At 43.4% G+C, this 7,816-nt stretch overlaps 1 long non-coding RNA gene across 1 annotated transcript; it reads right to left on the bottom strand.

Annotated features, from left to right (window-relative positions):
• Positions 1 to 250: 250 nt before the first annotated feature.
• Positions 251 to 7,816, bottom strand: LOC121433151. Its single transcript, XR_005972289.1, has 3 exons — positions 7,637 to 7,816; positions 6,232 to 6,366; positions 251 to 385 (listed from the first exon to the last, which is right to left on the bottom strand). It is a non-coding gene; the product is annotated as an uncharacterized LOC121433151 (long non-coding RNA).

Consider the following 7,816-nt stretch of genomic DNA (forward strand, 5'->3'; position numbering starts at 1 on the left):
CCAGTTCAAAAGTATCTCTCCATCATGAAATAAAAACAGGCCGGGGTGTAGTTCGGTGATACAGTGCTTGCCTGCCATGGATGAGACGTATCGTCACAAAAATGGATGAGACATAAAAGAATTGCCATTCACAGACCCTGTCTTTTTGTTGGGTTTAGACTTTCGTCTTCAGGAAGTTTCCCCAAAAGTCCTGTCGTCAGCCGAGTAAGTGTTGTTTTGTTTTTTGCTTAAAGTTCATGAGTAGTATCTTTCCTGAATCCCAACGTCGCTGAGCTTTTAGGTCAAACGTTGTTGCTCTCAAACCAACCCATCATCTTCTTCGTAAATCTGAACCTTCCGAGGGAACAGAAACGCAAATGCTGCCAAGTGTTAAAACGTGATGAATCTGGTCAAGGAAAAAAAAAAGTTCTTCTTTGTAGGATTCTTACAACTGAACACTTGAAATTACTTAAAGATAAAAAAGTTGCTTGCTGTGGCAGTACAAATTCTTAATCCCAGCACTTAGGAGACAGAGGCAGGTGGATCTCTGTGAGTTCCAGGTCAGCCAGGGCTACACAGTCAGACTCTGTCTCAAAAACAAATTAAAAGGAGGAAGAGATGGGAAGGAAAGGAGGGAGGGAAGAAGGAAGGAAGGAAGGAAGGAAGGGGCTGGAGAGATGGCTTGGTAGTTAAGAGCACTGACTGTTCTTCCCAAGGACCAGCACCCACATGGCAGCTCACACCTGTCTGAAATTCAGTTCCAAGGAACCTGACATCCTCACACAGACATACATACAGGCAAAACACCAATGTACATGAATTTTAAAAAAAGAAAGAAAACAAGAAAAGGCATTTAAGAGACAAGGACTAGAAATTATAACTGAATCTACCACACATTTCTCATGAATGCATGAATGTTTGTTGTTATTGATACTGAAGCAATTCTGAATAATATTTCATTCTAATGTCCTCAGCTTTTCTCTCAAGCCAATCGATACTATTTAGGCTTTCTTTATGCCTTCTTTATAGATATTTTTTTGTCTTCTCAATATCCAATTTCTCTCTTTCTTTTTTTGAGATAGGGTTTTTCTGCATAAGGGTGGCTGTCCTGGAACTCGCTCTGTAGACCAGGCTTATCTCAAACTCACAGAGATTCACCTGCCTCTGCCTCCCAAGTGCTGGGATTAAAGACGTGCGCACCACTGCCTGGCTCCAGTTCTCTTTCTTAAGTGTTTCCTCTAGAGACTCATTCTTCTCCTGTTTGGGATCTGGTGTTAGGGTTCAATGTGATCATTTCATGATTGCACAGGTAGGAATAACAGATCAAGTCAGCATTGTGTAGATGGGAAACAGAACGCTCTTGAGATTCTTGAAGGAGTTAAGTCCTAGGTATTTGCATCTGCAATCCTAGCAGCTTCGAGGCAGAGGAAGAAGATTTCTGTGCATTTGAAGCCAACCTGGAGAAGTTCTAGGGGCTGGAGAGATGGTTCAACAGTTAAGAGCATTGGCTGCTCTTGCAGAGGACACATACATGGTGTCTCACAGTTGTTATAACTCCAGTTCCAGGGTATCTGACACCCTCATCCAGTCTTCTAAGGTGCCAATCACACATGAGGTACACATACATTCATACAAGCAAACATTTAAACACTTACAATTAAACATAAATAAAAAAAATAAGTCCCGGACCAGCCAGAGGTATATAGTAAGACTCTGTCTCAAAACACAAACAAATAATTAAAGGAAAAAGTCCTAATTAATATTGAAAATTGATTATGGCTTTTTTCCTTAAAAGAGAATTTGCATGTATTTCAAATATATATTTCAAGTATATATATTGTTCAGGATGGGTTTTTGACAAAAAAATTTATTTTCTGCAAAAATGTCACCATTCTTCCTCCCTTCCTCCCTCCCTCCCTCCCTCCCTCCCTTCCTCCCTCTCTTAGTACTCTAGTTCTCTAGCTCAAAAAGATGATTCCTCAAATCAAAACATGATATAGGGATAGGGTAATCCAAAATGAAGTCCTGAGTAGTGGAACCATTTTCTTTCAAATTTTGTTCAGCCGAAATACTGCAACAGATGACTTTCTTTATTCTCCTTCTGTGGACTACAGAAATGATCAAATAAGCAATCCCCAAGAGACCCATAAAAGGGGGCACCGTACCGAGAGGCACAAACCACCAAACACTTCCTGATTTCTTTGTGCACAGCACAACTCCTGGCCTTGGAGCGCTACCTTTTTTTTTTACTCCAGGAAAAGGACTGATACGCTCATAATTTTATCAGATCAATCTGTGGTTTTAAAAAATGGAACCTAGATCCACCTGCACTGGGGTCATGACATTGGGGGTGGGGGCATCTTTCTCAGATGCAAGTGGTTATTGCTGTCTAGTGGCTGGAGAAGACCTAACATTCACTTTTTCCATCTTGATTCTTCTCTACTTTGCTTGAAATGCTGACACCCAGCTCAGTCAAAGTACAAACTAAATGTAAAACGAATCATACCTTCTTGCTATGGAATATTATTTTAACTATGTAAAGATGTGTTCCATTTGTTTAAGTTGTGGAATATTACTTTAACCATGGAAATGTGTGTCGTATTTGGTTATCCTGCCTTTGTTTAACTATGTGAAAATGTGCTTTTGTTTATGCTGCATTTAATTATCTAAAGATGTGTTGCTGTTTCACCTTGCCTGCCTAAGGCACCTGATTGGTCTAATAAAAAGCTGACCAGCCAATAGCTAGGCAGGAGAGAGATAGGTGGGGCCAGTGGGCAGAGAGAGTAAATAGGAGGAGGACTCTAGGAGAGAGGGAGAGAGAGAGAGAGAGAGAGAGAGAGGGAGAGAGAGAGAGAGAGAGAGAGAGAGAAGGAGAGAGAGAGGGCCAGGCAGTCAGGTAACCACCAGGCAGTCAGACACAGGGGGTAGGGCATACAGAATGAAGGCCAAGAGAAACAGTTTAAATTAATTTATAAGAGTGAGCGGGACAAGCATATGCTAAGGCCAAGTATTCATAACTAATATTAAGTTTCCATGTCTGTATTTGGGAGCTGGTTGGCCTCTCTCTGTGTTCTCACCAGCTGCACTGCCCTCTTTGGGACCGGCTTACCCACCAGGGATTTCCAGTTGACTCCCCAGTAGACTCTTGCCTCTTCATCTGCCTTTCTAGGTCCCCAGAGACTGATCTAATGCTCTTGATCCATCCCTCCTCTTTCTTTCTTTTTGTCCACCTTTTTTTTTTTTTTTTAAGTGAACGAAGCCTTTAGATTTGCTTCAGTGTTTCTTCTCGCCCAGCGTCTCCCCTGGCAGGTGGAGGCCCTTGGGTGGTATCTGGTGGTCACCGTTGAATCCCACCCTGACTGGTATTTGCTCCTTGGAGGTGAAAAAAATAAATGTTTTATAAAGCTCAAATTGGCCTTATCAAACAAAACATCTGCTAGATCAGTGAATGACAGGTGACAGCAGGAGACATCCGCGCTGGCCTCTCCAATAGAAGTCACGGCAGTTAATGGAAGCTATTATGGGAAAATTCTGTCAAGAAGTTTTCCTTTTCTTTTTTTCTCCTCCAGACAGCTAAAAAAAATTTTAAAGGGAAAAAAAAATGTATTCAGTTGCTAGGGTAACGTGTGGTTTCAAAACTACCGTAACAAAAGCCAGATATCACATATCAAACTACCAAATTGTTAATTTGACTGGTATTTTAAAATAACTCCTTGAAAGAGATATTTGCTCCTTAGCCTGCCTTGTAGAGCGAAGGCGAGCAGAGACTGTGGAGTGGATGAAGAAGAGGAAAAAAATGAATTGTGATTCTTTGAGAAATTCTTTTATCTCATTAAATATTTGTTAGACATAAAAATCTGCTCACGCTACAGACACAAGGACATGCAGGAATCGCCTCGTCACGCAGAGTGACTATTTTCAATGTTTCTTCTGGTTTCAAACCCTGGCTGGGTTTTAAGTGCATGGTGTTCTGTGGTTATTTGCTAAATCCGGTTGCTTAGGAGAGCCATGCTTACGCTGAAGCCTGTGGGGTGACTAGGTTCCCCTGTGCCTTGTTTTTTCATCATTTGACTTAAAGGGAATATAAAGCCTATACAGCAGATAAAAGGGAATATAATAAAGCCTATATAGCAGATAAAAGGGAATATAATAAAGTCTATACAGCAGAGGCACTAGAGTTATAAGGAGCTGGAACCAAATTCTTTTTCTATTTGTTTCTAAATTTTTCTAACCTCTCTGACCCTTGATTTCTTCATTTTAAAAATGAGTATCAGGACAATGACTCATGTCAACAAACTGCAGGAGAAAAAGTGGTGACTCTGTTTAAAAAGTGGGGGGAAAAGGGAGGGAGAGAGATGTCAGAATTCCTTTAAAAAATATCTCGATCAGCTAGGCAGTGGTGGCGCACGCCTTTAATCCCAGCACTCAGGAGGCAGAGGCAGGCAGATCTCTGGGAGGTCGAGGCCAGCCTGGTCTACAGAGTGAATTCCAGGATAGCAAGGGCTGTTACAGAGAGAAACTCTGTCTTGAAAAAAAAACAAACAAAAATTTTTTTTGATCTAACAAAAACAATTAAAAGCATGATTTATAAGAGTCCAGGTGTACTTGAACATTGATTAGATATTTAATACTATAAGGAATTATTACAAATGTGTTTAAATATGATGATAACATAGTATTGTTAGTTTTTAAATATCTTTTCACGTATATGTAATATAGATAATTAATATAGTATCTGAGATTTGACTTAAAATGAAGCAAGAGGAGATGGAAATAGCAGAAAAAGAAATTTGGACCCAAGATGACAATGGTTGGCACTGGATGATGGATGGCATCTTCTCTACTTTTCAATATGTATTTAACACTTTGTATAGTAATGGTCTAAAGGAAGAGAATGAGCTGGAGAGGTGGCTCAGTGGTTAAGGTCAGCATGTAGGCTCTTCCAGAAGAATCACCTTCTATTCCTAGCATCCACATCAGATGGCTCACAACCACATATAACTCCAGCTCCAGGGCACCTGACACCTCTGGTCTCTGTGGGCACCTGCGTCCACGTGTACACACACTAACATACACAATTAAAAATGATAATTTTTAAATAAGGAAGAGATCAGTAACGTCGATGTTAAAATTATTGTGTGAAATAAATAAGATGCTGAGCACAAAGCATGTGCCAAAATGCCTGGGGTATAATAATTGCTCAATAAATGTCAACTGTTGCTCCTAGAAACAAGACCTCTACTTTCTTTTTTTCTTTTTTCTTTTTTGGATTTTCGAGACAGGGTTTCTCTGTAGCTTTTTTGGTTCCTGTCCTGGAACTAGCTCTTGTAGACCAGGCTGGCCTCGAACTCACAGAGATCTGCCTGCCTCTGCCTCCCGAGTGCTGGGATTAAAGGCGTGCGCCACCACTACCCGGCAAGACCTCTACTTTCTATGTGCAAAAATTGTGGAAGCTAGGGATAGGCATGGTAGCATACACATTCAACTCCAAAAGGACTGCAAGTTAGAGCTAGCCTGAGCTAAATAGTGAGTTCAAGCCCAGTTTGAGATACATGGCAAAACCTTACCTCAAAAAAAGGGGGGGGGGCTGGAAATTGGCTCAATGATTAACAGTCATTACTGCCCTTGCAGAGGACCAAGGCTCAGTTCCCAGCATCCACACTGAGTGGTTCACAACCACCTATAAGTCTTTTTTTTTCTTTTTTCTTTTTTCTTTTTTTTATTTTCAAGACAGGGTTTCTCTGTGGCTTTGGAGCCTGTCCTGGAACTAGCTCTTGTAGACCAGGCTGGTCTCGAACTCACAGAGATCTGCCTGCCCCTGCCTCCCGAGTGCTGGGATTACAGGCGTGTGCCACCACCGCCCTGCACCTATAAGTCTTATAAGTACAGTAACACATGCCTTTGGCCTCCTCAGGAACTCTGTACACGCCTCCCCACAAACATTTACAAATAATAAACAAACAAACAAATAAAAACAATCTTTAAAAACTAGAACAAGTCAGGCATGGTGGCGCACCCCTTTAGTTCCAGTACTCGGTAAAGCAGAGGCAGGCAGATCTCAGAGGCAAACTTAGAGGACATCTTGGTCTACACAGATACATAGAGGGACCTAGTCTAAAACAAAACAAAACAAAACAAAACAAAAAAAAAAAAAAAACAAAAAAAACCCTCTAAATCAAATCAAAACCCAAAGCAAACTAAACCACCACTACCACCAAACGCTTCCTAGAATCCACTGAACACTTGACTTACCGCCTTCCAAACAAGCATCCTGGCTGCAAGGGAGCTGATACAGGCTCATCTTCCTGTCCCCTCACCGAGAATCTGCTGTGCCCTGGGCCATTGGCCTTGTTGAAGTCTTAGCGTCTTAGCTGTGTGTGGAACATCCTAGGAAGTAGGCCAGACCTTTTCATTCTCAGTGAGCACTGAGACATTGCCAGTACTTTCTCTGCCTAGTTTTACTTAGCCTTTACAGCAACAATCCTTCGAAACTGAAATTCTCAGCTGTGTTTTGGAAAACAGACACCTGACAAACGTTTAGACTGGGCCTGGACCAACCCTCTAAGGGGTGGGCCCTTAATGCCTACTCCTCCTGAGACTTCCAAGGGCCATGGGCCCACCCAGGGGACCTGACTGCCCGCCCTCTTATCCCTTTTGCCTTGTTCTAACTGAAAATGATCACAACTCAGAAAAGGTTAAGTTAACATTTGCAGCCCCAAGAGTCTAAGACCATGTCCAGTTGCCCTGTGAGAGGCGGCACTGGAGTGTATCAGTATAGTCAAAGATCTTCATGTATGATAAGGCCGCATGGGCTTAAAAGTGGCTTGGGCCTGCTAAGGGGAGGTTCAGAATGGGATAATAGAAGGAAAGGCTGTCGGGATTGGACTGACATTTGTGTTTAATTTTCCTCTTGCTGAAAACGCTGAGCAGGCTCTTAAGGAAAGGACAGCAAGAGAAGTGACCAGGGCCAAAAACGAAAAACTGTTAGCTGCCACTCCATTCTGTGGCCCCAGTTCACGCCTCTGTTACAGCTTGATCTAGCACAGACACCCTAATCTCGCAAGTGAGGAGCTGACTTCAAACTACTTTATTTAAAAAGCCAGACCATCTCTAACAAGATGGACGTCCGGCTCTAACTGGAGTTACTCCTGAAAGCAGAGAAAGAAATTCCCTGCAAATGGCCTGAGAAAGTATTGCTCCTCAGACTTGAGGATCAGCCTCCAGAGTCTCATTCCACAGCCTCTGGGAATATTCCCAGCTAACCCTTTTCCAGCCAGGTTCAGAGGCGGCGGGGGAGGGGGGGGGGGCGGGGGGGGGGGCGTCCAGTCCAAGGCCACTCCCAGAACCCAGAAGCTGGAGGAAGCCCAAACCAGCCTTGGCTGAAGAAGACCGCCCATTCCTTGAGGCGATTCCCTAGTCTTCTAGTCTCTGGGTTTAGATCCTCTTAATTAGAAAACAATAGCTACTCGTGAAGCGCCAGTACCGGCGCTTTACCGCACCCAAGCTCAGCACACTCTCGCTCCAACCCCAGGGCATGGAACCACACACAGCTGAGTAGAACAAGAAGCCCACCGCGCGTGGAGAGCGTGGGACAACCCGCCTCCAAAACCCCTCCCCCTCCCACGAGGACCCGCCGAGTAGGGAACCCCCTCCTCACTGCGGCAGATTCCAGGGGAGGGTTCCAGAAGCATTGCAGAGGGAACGCTGAACGTTGGCTTTTGCAGCTTGGAAGTTTAGGATTGTGCCCAGATCCGTCTCAGGCTTTTGGGTCGAGGACAGGAAGCGCGCACGATGTCACCGCCCGTGAAGTTCTTTTGCTCGAAACGAGCAGGCCTTC

The sequence above is a fragment of the Microtus oregoni genome, unplaced genomic scaffold (assembly GCF_018167655.1).
Source record: "Microtus oregoni isolate MIOR12 unplaced genomic scaffold, Mior012 000037F_ref0000500, whole genome shotgun sequence".
NCBI classification, from domain to species: Eukaryota; Metazoa; Chordata; class Mammalia; order Rodentia; family Cricetidae; genus Microtus; species Microtus oregoni.